This window comes from Ctenocephalides felis, unplaced genomic scaffold (genome assembly GCF_003426905.1).
Source record: "Ctenocephalides felis isolate EL2017-DRISC unplaced genomic scaffold, ASM342690v1 CF-g0.4_SCAFFOLD_00845, whole genome shotgun sequence".
Classification (NCBI taxonomy): Eukaryota; Metazoa; Arthropoda; class Insecta; order Siphonaptera; family Pulicidae; genus Ctenocephalides; species Ctenocephalides felis.
Window position 1 is genome coordinate 61,473,661 of NW_020536999.1, and position 18,938 is coordinate 61,492,598.

At 28.1% G+C, this 18,938-nt stretch overlaps 1 pseudogene; it reads right to left on the reverse strand.

Moving 5' to 3' along the window:
• Positions 1-10,892: 10,892 nt before the first annotated feature.
• LOC113386867 overlaps positions 10,893-18,938 on the reverse strand; it is a 23,550-nt pseudogene continuing 15,504 nt past the window's right edge.

Below are 18,938 nucleotides of genomic sequence, written 5' to 3' on the forward strand. Positions count from 1 at the left end.
AAAGGATTTTTATTTTTTCAAAAATTTCAATTTTTTAAGACCATTTAACTGTTAATTTTTTACCCAAAATCTAGAAATTTTGTTTCTGATGCTGCCATTTTGTTAATTTTTGCAAAAAAAAAAGAAAACCTTCGATCAGGCCCAGGATTATCTATTTATAAAACTATTTTTTTATTTGATTGATTTTAGATGAATCAAGAAGGAGTTATGATGGTCACCGCCAGGACCGTTTTTTGAAACAGGGTCAACAAAAACAGCTATAACTTTGGGATTTTTTTTTTCTGAAATGTTTGTTACTTCAAGTCAAAACATTGTATAATAATGGCGTATTAATATTTTTGTAAAAAAACATTGTTTAATATCAAAAAAAAATACTGAAAATTCTCATTTTTTCGTACCTCAAAGTACCCCTTACACCTTAAACAGATGAACAAATAAACTATTAGGCAGGTAGATCATATACAAATCAAATATTTATTGATTAAATCGATTATTTACACATGTCGGGAAGTTCATGCAACTTGCCTCATTGTTAGTCCAAAATACCACTTACTTAGTTAAATTTATACATGATTACAGCGATATGATATCTTTGACGCATTTTCTGCCTTTGACATTTCCATTTTAACATATACTATTTTTTTTTATTAACTTCCCGTAGGGCAAGTTATAGTAATCGCAAAAAAATCAAAAATGAAAATTTTTGCATTTGTCGACGTTTTGAAGGTTTCTGAACATTTTGGCATACCTTAGAAAAAATGTATGTATGTGTGTGTGTGTGTACGCGTGTGCGCGCGTGTGTGTGTTCGGATACAATTTTTGTCGACGATTTCGGGAACACCGATCAACCGATTTGAATATTCAAAAAACATTCGATTCATATTGATAAGGAGACGTGCTGATTAGTTTTTGGCGAAGGCAGGTCTAGCCGTTCCGAAGATACGGGGCAAAAAGTGCCAAAAACGGTAACTCAGTTTTTAAGAGAACGGAGCGTCCGATTTTAATAATTCAAAAAACATTTTACTTGTATTGACAAGATAAAAAATTGATCAAATTTTCATAAAGGCAGGTCTAGCGGTTTCGGAGATCTAATAAAAAAAAGTAAAAAAAAGCCATTGGGCGGTCAAAAATGATCATTAGACATATGCACATCAAATTATCAGATATTTTATAGAGATTTTAACAATAAGTATAAATTCTGTACGTAAATCCAATGTGAAACTTTAAACGCGTTTTTCTCAAAACTATGTTTCTTGAACCGGTGACCACTGTAACTCAAAAACCGCTTAGTAAATTTTAATGAAATTTATACAGCTTTTAGAATACATAATAAACTCGGGCCTGATCAAAGGATTTTTATTTTTTCAAAAATTTCAATTTTTTAAGACCATTTAACTGTTAATTTTTTACCCAAAATCTAGAAATTTTGTTTCTGATGCTGCCATTTTGTTAATTTTTGCAAAAAAAAAAAGAAAACCTTCGATCAGGCCCAGGATTATCTATTTATAAAACTATTTTTTATTTGATTGATTTTAGATGAATCAAGAAGGAGTTATGATGGTCACCGCCAGGACCGTTTTTTGAAACAGGGTCAACAAAAACAGCTATAACTTTGGGATTTTTTTTTCTGAAATGTTTGTTACTTCAAGTCAAAACATTGTATAATAATGGCGTATTAATATTTTTGTAAAAAAACATTGTTTAATATCAAAAAAAAATACTGAAAATTCTCATTTTTTCGTACCTCAAAGTACCCCTTACACCTTAAACAGATGAACAAATAAACTATTAGGCAGGTAGATCATATACAAATCAAATATTTATTGATTAAATCGATTATTTACACATGTCGGGAAGTTCATGCAACTTGCCTCATTGTTAGTCCAAAATACCACTTACTTAGTTAAATTTATACATGATTACAGCGATATGATAATTCCAGTGAACTTTTATTTGTATATACCTTAACACAAAGTAATATTTCAAGAGCATCGCTTTTCATCAATTGATACAACTTCTGGTAATATACAAAAATTATTTAATTCTGTATGGATATGCTCCAGAAATTAACAAACACGTTTCAGGCATAAAATGCAATCTTCCAGCCATGACAAATGACTCTTGAACGAATTAAAGTTAGAGAAGACACGGTACGATAGAAATTAAAGAGCATCATTAAAATTAAATTGATGTCGCAATGATCAATAATAAATAGATTGTTTTAATGAATATTTTCACAACTGACAATAAATTGCTAGGTCAATTTTAAGCGATTAATAAATAAAAATTTGGTATATAAGCTTCTACTGATAGGTTTGTACGCAACTTCTCTGAACAGTGCAAAACTTAGTTTATGCATAAAATTTTTGTATTATACTAGAAAATGCAAGTGATGAAGAATTGCACAATTAAGAAGAAAACTAAAATAATTAAACACAAGGCAATATTTTGAACTATAAAACTATTTTCTGGGACAAAGAATTCTTTGTCTAATAAACATAAAAACTCAGGTATTAAGATACGTAGATTTTGATGGTAATATATACCATACGAATCATTTGGACAAGAAGCTTAAAATATGTAAATATTTGAATGATTATTCAAACACTATGTTGCAAAAACTTCAAATAAATTTACTAAATTATAATTATCTTTCAGGTAAACTAAGTATTTCGAATCAATAAGTTCCTTGATATAAACAATTCAAAAATTAAAATAATGTATAAATTAAACAAGCTGCACAGGCAAATTTTATTGTCGCCTAAACTATTTGGGTATTATTATCAAAGCATACAAATTTTCTTCCAATTTGGCTTTTAACATAATGAACTAAACAAGATAAAATCAATAATTAATTTCACAAATGATTAACTATTTCGCACAACGCAGTTCAACAAAACATGATATATGTCTATATGTAAATTAACAACAAATCGTACTACGCATACAAATTATTAAAATCCATTTATTATATTATGGAGAATTTAATAATTTATATGTTAATTTGGAACAAATACTCTGCCATAGAAGAGTAAACGTTTGTAAATATTCAGGAGTTGGAAAATTGAAATACAAAACTTTATCAGATTTTCCCTAAACTATGGTCATCGTGATAATTCTTCTGAACACCACTGACAGAGTGTAGAGTTGGAGTCTTCAAAAAATTTTGTTCTTTTTTAAATTAAATTTTTAAAATATGGCAAGACCAAACGTTACCCAAAAGTTCCATTACAAATTTATAACATAAATCCAACTTATACTAATAACAATAAAAATATTAATTACTGCAAAGACTTCATGTAGAATATGTTGAAATTATTGTCGAAAGTTGCATAAAACAGACTACGATAATTTTTTATAGATGGTATACGACAATGTATTACTATAAGTTTCTATATACTACATTACTTTTATTGATGTTTGTTAAAATTCTTTAACTTTCAATCTTTCAATTCTTCCAAATCATCTTTTGACTTATCGACCAATCTTCGACAGATCTTCCAAATTTTCTCGAGATACTAAAAAAATATCTTTTGAGAGTATTTTTGAAACTGTTATAATGATCGATACAGGTCAAGCATTTGATAAGGTTTGACATGAAGAACTTCTTCATCCTATTTAAACAATAGACTTATATTACAATAGAATTTCAAACAAAAAATTGTTGTTCAGAACCAAACATTATGAAGGCTGGGGTTCCGCAGGCAAGGGTGTTGGGTCCATTTCTGTATTTGCTCTTTACAAATGATTTTTCGACCAGACAAACAACAACTGCCACGCTTGCAGATGAAGTTGCATCAGTTCTTGCATTTGATGAAAATCCAAAGACAGCGTCTATGAAGCTGCAACAACTTTTAAATCTAATTGAAGAATGGGCAAAAATTTGAAAATAAAAAACAAACCACCAAAACCTAACCATATTACTTGTACATCCGGAAAGTAACGTTTAAAAGAATTATTTTGGCTCATAGGAAGGAACTCCAAACTATCTCTGGTTAACAAGGTCTTAATATATGAAACCATTATTAAACCAATTTGGACCTATAGCATTGAACTATGGGGATGTGACAGCAAATCTAATATAGTTATGATGCAAAGAATTGAATCCAAAACTCTTCTAGAAACGTGCTATGCTGCTCCATAGTATGTTTCAAACCACACTATTCACAATGATTTGAACATACCTTATATTAAACATTTTCTCAAAGACAAAAGCCAGAAAATTGAAAACCATTCAAACGACGAATTATTGTAACCCTTTCTGCATGCGCCAACAAGCAGAAGACTTAAAAGAAACTGTCCAACAGATCTACTTGAGTAGGTTTATTTTTTTGTAAATTATCATTATCATTATCTTTTTCTGTTTATATTATTATTATATTTCTTTTATTATGTAAAACTTTATTGTTAAATCGTAGCAGAATAGCTTATAGCATTATATGTAATTTTGATTGCTGTTTATTAGTTAATAAAAAAAAAAAAATAGTCGTCGATAGATAATTTAATATTTGGATACCATAAATATCTTAAAAACCATTGTGAGCTCAAAAATTGTAGACTCCTTTGAGGTCTGGTATGCGATATTCACCGACTGACGTAACTGCTCGATCCGTTGCGTTTTCAAACAATGAATTATTAATAACTGTAATTTTAAATGCGACGTAATGTGCATGAAATTAAAATTTTGTTATAATCAGAGGAATCCACTGGCCTATAATAACTCTTGCTTAGAAAGAACATCCAAGTCTTCTCCGAACTTTTTCGAATGCATGAAAAAGAATTAATTTAGTATTATGAAATGATAGGAAACGTAGCCTAAGTTTGACTTCATTAACCTATAATAACCTAACTTATTTATAAACAAAGATTAAGGGTTTTGTTATTTGTTCGACAATGTTGTCATATTAACTACATTCTCCCAAGAATATGTGATTGCTACCTTATATTTTATCCTGGTATTTTTCTCGATACAACTCAGAGATCAACCACCCTTCTTTCTTTTGTATATTAGATATTCATATCTATACGTTTCAAAGGTTTCTGAACATTTTAGTATACCTTAGAAAGCATTTATGTACGTGTATGTTCGACGATTTCGGGAACACGCATCAATCGATTTGACTAATTAAAAAAACATTCGATTCGTATTGATGATGAGACGTGCTGATTAATTTTTGATAAAGGCAGGTCGAACCGTATTAAAGAATGGGAGACAAAAGTTCCAAAAATGAAAAAAAGTCAAAATTTTGAAAAAATTACAATATGTAATAAATAATTTCAAGTTTCTCATGAAAATGTTTTTCTTGTATCTAAATCTATTTTTTTCAGTTTTCAAAAAATTTAAAGCTTCATAAAAAAATTTAATTTTCGGTACAGCAATTTGACTTAAGTCACGATGCCATACACCCTTTGATTATTTTTGGAATCGCGTCCTCAAAATTTTATTTTTTTTACTATGAATATTTTGAAATTACTTTCTTTCAAGTATTAACTATAAATACGCTTGACAAGAGCCTGAAATAATATTTATTATCATTGATTACGGCTTGCTTATAAATAGATAAATAAGTATCACACTGCTTGATACCGAGCTGACTGAGGTGGGGACTAGATTGTATAAGTCACTTCTTCAACAATAAGAGGACATCGAGCATATATTCTCCCAGAGATTATACAAATCGTATAAAAAATTGTGAATAATTCGCAGAAGCGAAAGGAATTTGTTTGAAATCTAGATATTGTATTATATTAATAAAACCTTTCCATTCAACATTGTATCACTTGACTATAAGTTGGACAAATAACTATAACTACTATGATAATGAATTGGAAACTAGTGGGGCGCATGGCATCGTGCCTTAAGGCAAATTGCTAGAACTTCCCATACCAAAAATTATTTTTTTTTAATGATTAACATTTTTGAAAAAAAATTACTCTAAAAAAAATTAGATTTTTTAAAAACTATAAATTTTTGACAAAAAATTACGTTGTTTTTAAAAAAAAACTTTTTGAAGAAAAATTTATTTTGAAATACTTTTGAAATTCTGAACTTTTTTCAAAGCAATCGTACTGCTTTAACTGCATAGAGACGAAATATTGAAGCACGTAAGCGACGCGTCGCCGTCTAACGGATAAACATTGGTACGGAACCCATAAGAATGTAAACAAAATTTATACTTATTGTTAAAATCACTATAAAATATCTGATAATTCCATGTGCATATGTCTAATGATCATTAGACCAAATGGCACTTTTTTTTACTATTTTTACTAGATCTCCGAAACCGCTTGACCTGCCATCATGAAAATTTGATCAGTTCTTCATCTTGTTAATACAAGCAAAATGTTTTTTTAATTATTCAAATCGGACGCTCCGTTCTCTTAAACACTGAGTTACCGTTTTTTGCACTTTTTGCCCCATATCTTCGGAACGGCTAGACCTGCCTTCGCCAAAAACAAAACAGCACGTCTCCTTATCAATACAAATCGAATGTTTTTTGAAATATCCAAATCGCTTCATCCGTGTTCCCGAAATCGTCGACGAAACTTTGTATCCACACACACACACACTTTTTTTCTAAGGAATGCCAAAATGTTCAGAAGGTTTTGAAACGTAAAGGTATATAAAAAAATTCATTTTCGATTTTTTTGCGATTACTATAACTTGCCCTACGGGAAGTTAAAAACATGAGGACTAGCAGTCCATGTAGTTTAAGGTCTATGGTTTTTATACATTTTTGATACTGCCAATGGCTGAAAACTAACCTCAAAATGGCACAATGGTCGAAATAACATTAGTTCAACTTCACTCCTATTTTATTTATAAGTGCAACGCTTCAGTATCCATTATTTTAAGCTGCTTATTGTTATCTCCTAAGTGTCATAACATAAAATATGTGACCGAGAATAGCTATCACACTTATAATAATATTTTAGCGAAATAAGTAAGATGTGTATTGGAGAATTGGCCCATACATCTCGGTGTTTATTACGCAATTCTCATTTAGAACAAATATTTATTATTGCAAAAATCGCAATGAATAAACATTAGATCCAAATTTGTGTCACGATATGATTAATCGACAAGAAATTTCGTGTGATAAACAAATGTGCAAATAATTCGCGTCGCAACGCGATAACGCGTGAATGCATTCTATTTTCAAAACCAATCGCCGAATTATTGAGATGTTATTGTTGTGATTTTTCGGTGATTCATATTATAGGTTTATTAATGTTATGTCAAAGAGTTTGACTGTATATACTCGATTTCAAATATTTACATTCTGATTTTTACAATCAAAACATGTTCTTCAAACATTTATTCAATATAAATATAATCAATGGAGGTAGTGGAACAATCGACAAAAATTTATACTTAGATAAGGATGAATGAAAATGAATGTTGATGGATTTTATGAATGAATTATTACACAAACATATGTCATATAGAAAATATACTACGCAAAAATAAAAATTAACAATTGTAAGTAACACATTTATTTAGAACCATTACGATATTTATTATTGAAATTACTATTTACGACGTAAAAAATTTCAAAAAAAATCAAATTTGATAAATTTTATATTAAAGCAAGGAACGAGTACCAAAAGCCAATGAACGATGCAGCTTAAAATTAAACTAAATTTGCTATAATTAAAACTTGTATATTTTATGCAATATACAAGTTAAAAATATATTGTATTGTATACTTGTATATTGTGGGAATTTCTTATACTTCAATATAATGCAATAATAACAAATTTGAAAAAAAAAACACTCAAATTTTAAAATAAAGTTAAAATTATAGGTTATTTTAGTTCATAAACTGCTTTTAAATTTTAGAAATTGATTTATAATAAAATTTTCTCGTAATTTTAAAGATGCAATTAAATTATCAATAATAATGGACTAAATCAGATGAATAGAAATTATATAAATCTTCTACAAATTTAATAATATAATTTTAACATGTTCCTGAACTCTAGCTGCTGTAAATGCAAATGAAACCTTGTGAACCTTATTTTCCAATTCGATAATTAAATATTACAATAATTATTGTTTATTTCATTTTTTATAATTTAATAATAAATATACAATATTTGTTGAAATTATAATATTCCCATTAAAGAGAACGATAAAATATTATAGATTATTTGTGGGACATTAATTCTCATACCCTAATAATTGTGAAAAATCTGAATTCTGAATTGAATGAAAGTAATAAATCTTTCTTCCCTTTTTATTTGATGTACTGTCCTGAAGAATTTGAAACACATATTTCAACATCAAAATTATTATAAAAAACCCAAAACTCACGTACATACATATGTACAAATTTCAACTCAGAATAAATTCACATTTTAATAATAAATTATGATTTGATTATGAATTCTCATTTAATTATAACCTCTTTTAACAACTACCAAACCTCAAACATAATTAAAATCAAATTAAGGCGTCAAATAAGTTCAGAAAAATTGATATCTTATTTTATTTGATTATTCTATAATTTGTATATGTATTTAAAACCATAGCAATACATGAAATCAACAGTGAATATATATTTTTGATACAAGTAAACATAAATGAATTATCAGTGAATATATGCAAAAATAGATTTTTCATTGTCATCCAAATTTTGGTTTTATAGGTTATGTAATTATGTCATATTTATTCAAAATAGGACATTGTCAACATGTCGAAATTCAATTAAAATGTCCTAAAATCGTTTCTAAGTTATTTCGAGATCCGATTGAAGAATTTGTGAAGCCATAAAATTTGTATTGGTCGAAATGTTTTATAACGGGTGTTATTAACAGTTTTAATTCCATAGAAATATCTGAATGCAATACCTTTTATAATTGCGCAGTAGTTATGCACATTTGTAGGAGAGGTCTACAAAAATAAATGATATTTCGTATAGGATAATATGTTTAATGATAAACTCCTTCGAAGGTCGGGTACTTTGTTCCTTAACCCAAGATGAAATGGACCCAAACAAACTTTGGAACAGTCAAAAAATCATCACACCATTAGCAAAACGAACCATTAACATTATAGTATCTTGAAGCATCATTAAGAAAAGATCTATCGAAGCCCTCGAAGGAAAATGAGTCCCGTTATTTGACAAAACAAAGACGTCAATCGGCGTTCTCGATTTCAATGTTTATTCACAAGATAACTAGCAAAATATTCACTCACCTTAATCCGTTCAGTTGTGCACACACTCACTAAATTAATAACACACACAAATCACTTATAATATAGCAGATGATCCAAGATTTGTTTAATAATTATTACACCAAACTCTGTTTTCTCTAATTTTCAAAATGGCGACATGGCGACTGCCACAGCTCGGCGATCAATAATATGACGTCACAGAGACGCAACCGACGACAGCGCTGTCGAAATTCAACGACAGCCGTAGGAAATAGGGAGGCGGGTAATTCAAAAGTGATCTTTTTTTTGTTTTGAAATTTCATTAAAAAGCTATAAAAAACGTTTATTTCTGGTTAACTGTTATATTAAAATAGTATTTCAATTTTGATGCAATAAAAATTATTAATAAATAACTAAGCTTTGGAAAAATATGAAAACCTTTCTTTCTTATGCAACTATTTCGAATATTTTTGCGCAAACTGTGATCTGTAAAAACAATATTTTAATGTCACTTTGGAAATTTAATTTTGCGCTAAATACGCGCAATATTAAAATATTGAATTTTGTAAACAATAGATTAAAACAACTTTCATTGCAGACTATTTATAGACTATAATTTATATGTAATATTTTTAATTATATTATCTCATAAATTGCAATGTCAGAAACCATAATAATCTTAATAAGAATTTTGATAATAGTTCTTACGAATAATTAGATAATTTATTGCTTATTTTAGTACCATATTAACACAGACTACCTCTGCGTAAAATGTTAAAAACACATAGAAAATGCAATTTGATAATTCCATCAAAAACCAGAGAAAAATATGTTTCGAGGAGTTACGAAAAATCCAACAAAGCAAATTTTAAAAGCATATCGAACATTTAATCATTAATGGCTAATTTTGTTTTAAAATTGATCATAACATCTGCAAATATCACTTGAAATTATTAATTCGAACATTGTTTCATTTCATTGTAGAAAGTCTGCGCCAAATATATTTCTTCCCAAAAAATGTGAATTAAAATTATTTTAAGGCATTTGAGTTAATTATTCTTATTATTTTATTTTCATATTATTTGAAAATCAATACACTTTTTATCATCTGTATTCACCATATGAATTTCTGTTTTAATGGATGTGATTAAATGTTGTTTTTATTGCAAATGTTTTTTACATTCCCTAACCAAAAGTGATTGCACCAAATACTTACAGCTATTAACAATAACTTTCTTGGACTTAAAATATAAATAATATATGCTATTTAGTATTACAATCAATATTGATTATTAGTGTCACAAGATTTATTATATATTAAGTACAGAAAGAGAATCACTTATATATATAACACTTATATGAAAAACAAAAAATTTACATCTCTTATCTTTATACTGTTCATAAATAAGTTAGTAAATGCAAAAATATTTCACCTAAAACAATGATCATAAATTTATTCATCTTATCCATCAATAGTTGCTTTTAAGGTATACTTAAAAGGAGTCACTCACTGAATTAATAACACATTCAGTTTCAAAATTTATAAAAATTATTTATATAATTTAATTGTATAAAAGTATATGACTTTCGTACATCAAGTTCGCATTGTTGAACATTAGAACATCACTATAAAACTGTCCGCTACAAATATTACTTATTGGTACTACAGATAAAATACTTTTGTCATCTTTTCTTTTATTTATACAATCTAATATTTCTTTTAAATAAGGTTTTATACAGCTTCTAAAATTTAAAAATAATATACAGTTATATTTAACAAATACAATCCTTTCAAAATAAAAATTAGCTAATAAATACAAAACTCCAACAGAAAATAAAGTATATGTCGGAAAATTCCAAACTGCAATATTTTGACCAGGTTGTAATTGGAATTGTAAAAATTTTGTGAATGTTTTTTTCTCATATTCATCATAATTCATATAAAAATCTATTTTATCATTCACAGTCCAAATAAATTTTTCACCTTTTAAAAAGTCATGTATATTAAGCCATGCTATTTCATTTGATTTTTGTAAAGCATTGTTATTACATATTCTTAAACACTCTTTATGCATATCTAAAAGAGGGGCAAATATAAATTTGGAGCTTCCTAAAATACTAACAGGTTTACCAAACTTAAATAATAATTCAAAATCATTCAATTTTGTACAAATATTTAGAAACTTAAAACCATCTTTTTCTGTCCAATGGTATATCTGAAAATGATTACAACGTTCTTGAAGAAATTTAAGTTTTTCTTCATCTTTTAATAATCTGGTGCGCTCATCATAGTTTCCGGTATGCAGACGAGGATTTAAGTTAAGTGAATTATATTGTATAACACCACATACTAATTTCAAATTTTCTTCTATAACTTCGACTTGGTATTCTTTTAAAAAATGTTGTGTAACTGAACTTTTATATTTTTGCACAAGATGATAAGCGACTGGCTTGTGAAAGGTCGAAATATTATTTTCAATAACCGAACATTGGATATTCATGAAATACCGAGCACAATTATACACTTGCTCTAAAAAGTCATCTGGTACATCTTGTCTTCTGAATATTGATTTTTCAAAAAGCACTTTATTTTCAAGCTTATTTAGTAGTAAATAAACAAGATCTAAAAATTTGTTACTTCGATTATAACCCATACAAATGACATATACTTCTGAGTTACCACCTTTAGATGTGGCCGGCTTAAAAACACTTACTGATGCAAAGCATAAGTTTAATAAATATAATATATTTATACTTGAACATTCGAAAAATGTGAACATTTTCAGCATAAATGAACCCCCACAATGCAAAATTAATAATGCAGTCAACACTTCATAAATGTGCAGTTGTGCTACTTTATTTTCTTGTTCTTCTGGTGTGCGAAAACAGTCTATGGATCCATCAGCAGTAATTAGGACAACCTAAATTATAATATATTTTATTTAAAAGCATCATCGGCGATCTATGTGAAAACAATCTGGTAAATTGCCCAAATTCAAATTTGAATAATATCGAACTAGATTTTTAGAATGCCACTTACATCTTTTTACATTAAGGCAATCAATAAAAAATCAGTATATTAATTTATGACTGATTTATAAATATACTCTACACCTTGTTGTAGAGTATTATATTGAAAGAAACTAATGCATACTATTCACAATTCATTCATTGACAAATGGATTAAATATACATATACTGTGCATTTTCTGAAAGCGCAGTACATTATTTCAGTATACAATTAATTTTTATGATTGAGCTACTTATTGTAGGCCTTCAATATTTTAGTATGTCCTATAAGATCATGATCTATATCGCAATACAAGATTTTATAAAAATAGACAAAAAAAAAAAATTCAACAATTAATTATGACTGAACTTTACCAAAAACTAATTTCCACAAACACATGTTACCCAAGTTTGACGTCAAACAATTCAGAATGACTTGTAACGTTGAGAAAACAAAATTAAGAAGTAATTTTCTGGCGAGAACATGAACTTCTCCTTTGAGAATTTAAAAAATTATATTTATATGTTTTTTCAGAGATTACTGGACTGCAAATCTTATAAATGCAGTAAAATTGGCAGAACCATTTCTAAAACTCAAATCATTTTAACTATGTTATTTCTTAATATACTTAATAAAAAAATATTATATATTTAAATTAACTAACCGGCTTAATTTTTCACATTCAGTTCTCAAACTTTCTATATTCTTATGTCCATTATATTTCCAGTAAAATCATGTCCGAAATGCCAATGGTCCAATGTATGCAGCATGAGCCGGTCATCCAAAATCATGTTAGAGACTTGGTTGCCTTCATAATATGGATTTAAAGTAGTTGCAATCCAATTGAACTGGAAATAATAGTATTCTTTTAATGTTTGAGATTAGCAATTTTAAAAAACTTATATTGTATTCGAATAGCTAGAAAGATAGTTATGTATTAAAATAAATCTGTTATCAATATTATATTCTAATACTGTAGAAAAATTGGGAAATATATTTAAACATAAATGTTTGTTAATAAACTAAACTCTATTGATACACAATGTAAATAAAGAAGGAAATAACTGTTACTGATACATGTAACTACTAAAAAGATTTTGAGAATAATTTAGAAATAGTACTCTGGCACTATGAGCACATTGTTAGAATAAACACAATTTTACAAATACATCTTTCCAGTAGGAGCATAAAAAATAAAAACAATTAATAAAACTCAGCATTACCGTATGTATTATTACTATCGTACTAAAAAAATTTATAATTTGAAAAACTTTCTTAAGCTATAAATAATCATTTCTTACTTACCCGAAAATCTTTATGTCTAGTTCTTTAAAAAATGATTTAAAGCAGCTATAAAAGCCCCTGGAGCTTCACATAAATGCAAGCTATTAAATTCTTTATCGCCAGGCGATAATGATACCAGGTCATAAGAACATAAACACTCGAACATCTTGCACCAAGCTTGAGTGACAAACTCTGCGTTGTAGGTGTTCCTTAATTTCCATTGTATCTACAAATATAAAGGACATTTAAAAATTGTATTAGAAAAGAATAAGTAATATTTTAAATAGGGTAAAATATTTCAAATAAAAACAAATATACTTTGTCAAAAGAATAAATCGACTCTGTAAAGAAGAAGGCATTAACAATTTCTGCATATATAAAACTATTTTCATGGGATTTAGCTGAGTACTAATTACTACATTTAATGAATGTCAATAAGCAAGTGAACAAATAATATTAGTTATGAAATAAAATAAGTAACCATATATATCAAAACTTAAATTAATGAAATAAAATAAATTCATAATAATTATACCTCCCCAGCTGGGTTCCGTTTTTTCGTGTGCATACTCCATTCTTCAATAGGATAAACGTTTAATTTACTTTTCACAGAATTCAAATGTTCTTTAATTGTAACAATTCAAAGCATAAAAATTCAGGGGTAGTTAAAATATGTTCATTTTCAGGTACAACCCACGTAGAAGATTTTTGAAAAGAGAACTTTTTGTTGAATACGCTTTTCACATAATTCATTTTTGAATCGTTTTATCTTTAATGTATTGTCATTCTCTATTATTTTGTAACTTTGATTTCAAATGCTTATTTGTGTTTGGTGTTAAATCAAAACACCAAACATGTGCTAGTTGTCAAAAAACTAAGTGGCTAATTTCACAGATGTGTTAACCATGCAAAAAAGAAGTAGCTGAGTATCCACAAGCAAAAATATGTGAAATCATAATCATATACGTTAGATCATCGTTAGATAAAATTTATCTTAATAATTGTTAATTAATTAATGTGATAAGAAACTTTATGTCGCTGTTAAATTATTAACAGGCAAATAATAGATCACAGAAGCTTTGATTACTGCCTGAACTAAGTAAATGTGGAATTTCTAAGTGATCAGATCAGGTGAATAGTTTAGTTTTATTAGTGAATAATTTGTATTATTAAAATTTATCCAAAATACTTTAGTTTAATTAGCCATAATTTAGTTAATTGTTCGAAAATCGAAAATGATTTGCTTTCCAAACATTTTGCCAAACCTTAGAAAAAAAGGGTGGGTGTGTATGTATGTTATGAATATAATTTTTCAACGATTTCGGGAGCACGGATCAACCGATTGGAAGACGTGCTGATAGCAAAAATAGAGCAAAAAGATCTTAAAATATCAGTTTTAGAGAGCAACCAATGAGAATGATTCATAAAACGTTCGATTCTTATTGACGGGGAGATTTGCTGGTTTTATTTTTGCAAAGGCAGCTAGAGCCGTTTTGGAGATATGGAGCAAAACAAGCAAATAATAATAACAGTTATTGAGAGAACGGGAAGAATGATTCAAAAAACATTTTTCTTGTGTAACAGTGTGTAATAATAATTAGTTTTAGGAGAAGGCAAAAAAAATATATTTTGATATCAAAAATTCAAACTTTTTTATATTTCTATCAAATCAAAGCTGAGATTCTGAAGCTGACTTATATACTTACTTACTTGAAATAAATGATTTTAACTTAGAATTCAGTTTTTATAATTCTAAGTAATGAGATAAAGTCCTTCTCATTTACTTTCATGTAGATATATATAAACGTCGTCATCAAATTTATAAGTTCTATGAAATTGTAAATTACAGTACAGGAACTTCTGCAATTTGCTTTAAGATGCAATGTACCATTGGTTTACTATACTCGTAGCAGTATATTTAAAATTACTGTAGTTATCTACTACAGTCTTGTAGTGAATTTACTACATTTAGATCATATTATCAGTGATCAGATGAATAGATCAGATCATCAGTGCTTTTCATATATATTTATAATAATATCAAATAGAGCAAGGGCATTCTAGCTTCCAGTTTTCAGCAGATTTTGATGAAATTTATGGCAGCAACTGATTCATATTATATTTAAATGTATATTTAACGTACTATCATTATACCATAATGATATATTATAAATATATAAAATAAACACCAATATTAAATATATTAAATAAAATGCATTGATTGATTACATAATTTAATACCGTTATGTAATTGAAAAACCTAATTAAATTTCAATCTGTTGAAATCAAATTATTCATACCAGTCTTTTTCCCCAGCTTCCCATAATAAGTAGTAACAACGACCACATTTATTAAATTGTCATATTGTGATATCACTAAATTGTATCAGGTATTCTGGACAAAAGTTCAGTTCTGGAAGAATTACGTTTTTACAAGACATTTAGTACATCCCAAGCTATTTTAAACTTGAATGAAATTAAAATAAAACGAATTCAGTTCTGAAAAATATATTCACTCATTTTAATTCTTGTAATCTGTGTTTAGTTCTTATCACAACATCTAACATATATTCCGTGTGTGATTAAATCTCTAGGAGTATAATTTGCAGATATAGATTCTTCCACTGCATAGGTTATACTAGTATCACACAACTGAAGCTTGAAATGCGCCAAAGCTAAAATAACATTTCTAATTCGGGCAATCATTTCTCTGTCATCTCTTGGAACCACCTAAAATGACAAATGCATGTTGAATAATTCGAACTAACAAACTTAGTTGAAAACAAACAAAGTTACACTTAAGATAAAACCATTAGAGATAAGAATTTAGATTTTCATGACATATGACTAGTTGAAGAGGCACTTGATTTATAATTTTTTAAATCTGATGCAGGGCTTCGTACTATGATTTTATAATGAATAAAATAGATAAGTCAAAGTATCTATTATACCTCCTCTAAATTTTGTGTAAAACCACCAGCACCACCACATCTTGATTGATTGTTGGACATATCCATATAAATCCATTGTTTCCGAGGATAACAGAAGCACCACAGGGTAAATTGTGAAAATGATTCTTTCGCCGTTTCACTAGAGATGGAAAAAACTTTAACCATAATTCCTTGAGATAACTGAGAAATAAATTAAACATCATAAGTAAAATCATAAATTATGAATTGACAATGCATTTCAATCACTGCCACAAATGCATGAGACAAATCAATTTGAATGAATGAATTAATGTAAAAAACCATTTTTATCCATTATCAATATAATAAAGCTCTTAAAATGCCTCTTATTAAGCACAATGATATTAGAAACATATTATGGTATATCATCCAAATCTGATGTATTAATCTAATAAATAAAACTAATTGCTGCAATACCTTTCCATATTTAAACTTCTTGTGTGCAGTGATAGCGAACCATCACCATAAACATTTTGTACTTCTGCACTGATAAGATCACCCTCTTGCAAATAACGTCTCATAGCTTGTTCATCTTCAACAGAACGTCTACGCTAAAATAAACCAAAAAATATTTACATAAACTTTTTGATAAAATCTTAAGTTTATTTATACAAATGCAATTATATTTAACTATACTGTTTGTTAAATGTTACACATGTTATACTAACCAGCTCTCCTCCTGGCAAGTTAACCGATGACAATAGTAAAACAGAGTCAAGTCTGGAGTTTGTATCTACTTTCCATCTTTTTTGTTGAACTTCTGTGATACGTCCAACTATAACATCACCAATTTCACCGACATATCTGCTTTTCAGAGGTTCACGGATATCAATTTATTAACTTGTTCTACAACTCCCAACTGAGGCTTTTAAGTAATCATCTTCAGTGTATGTTCCATGGCCACTAAATTAATTGATTGAATTATATGAAGAAGAATGATAATTTATATGCAAAGATGCAAAGAACAAGCTACAAATGTAAGAAGATACATGAGTAAATGGAAATAAAGTGCTTTTGAATAATGAAGAAATTCATAAGTATAATATAATCTTATAAGTACTTATTAGGAATGTTTTTAACTTTTAATGAGGTTCTTAAAAGCACTAACTAAATAATGCTTGTTATTAACTAATGATTAAGAAGAGTTAACTTTTGGAAGAGTTAGTTTGCCAACACTTCACATTTAAATAGAATAATTAAAGGTGCATATAATTAATCAAATTAAAGCAATAATGAGAAACTGAGCAAAATAGAAGAACAAGTTTTTTTATTTTTTTATTTTACTAATTCATTAAGGAAATTGGTCAAGATTTGACCAGGGTTTTTTGTATTGGGTCAAGTAAAAAGTTTGTTTTGTTTATTTAGGGAAACTCGTCCAGTTTTTTTTATAGGGTGCAAATAAATTTATTCAAACTCAAATGCTTCAAATTCAAATGCTTCATTAATATCGACAATGTTTTGACATTTATCCTATCAATGACTAGTTTTCTCCTAATGTCGACAGAGCTGATTTACTTATCTTCCTCTACCTTTTTAATAATTCCATCAAATTTTTCAGTGATTTGACGAGCGGTTTGTGGCACATCTTTCACATCAAAATTACAAGAACGAAAGAGATCGAACCATCTGCCATCAGCAGATTTGAACGAATACCTTATACAGCATAATTTTTTTCACAAGTCTGCACAGTGTTTTCCCTCCATCATAATAATATTGCAAAATATAGCGATTTTTTCATTAGTTTTTTTAATTTTCAAGCACAAATAACTTTTCAACCAGTTGACCAATTTCTTTGATCATACCATCAAAATATTTCTCAAAGAGTCAACTTTCTAAGAGCATCACTGGTGCCTCTGTAATCTGCACTTTCTGAATTATTTGTAACTAAAGCTGTCTATCGCGGAAAACGAAACAAACATTTACTTCCTTAAAAACCTTCGGGGTAGGGGTATAAATGTTTGTAAATACAAATACCTGTGTATTATTATACCTTAGAGTGTCTAGTAAAAGGAATGAGAGAAGATACAAAATCAATATATATCGCAAAGTAAATAGTTGCTTTTCTTCACTTTCTAATGATGACAGAATAATTCTAACTTACAGTCCACTAAATTAATTTTGCACAACTTGCATTTTAATAGAATAGTTTGCTACTAATATTATCAAGTTATAAGCTTATGATGAAGGCAGAATCTTTGCAAAGAAAAATAAGAGTAAACAACGCAAACACAAGTAAAATTATAGTTGGCTCAAAATACATCATCTAATTAGTCCTTGATTTTTTAAGTGCAACCATTGTATTATTATTAAACATTTACTTAAAATAATATTACCGCAATACCTCCTTGTTGTTGAACAATTATTTCCCCAGGTGTATATAGACGTACATTAAATGTACTATTATCAATGCTGTATCCACACGTTCAGAAGCTATTTTATGCATACATTTGGAGACATTATGAACCAAATAATTAAAAAACAATACTTAAAAGGAATACAATTTCATCAATAGTTTA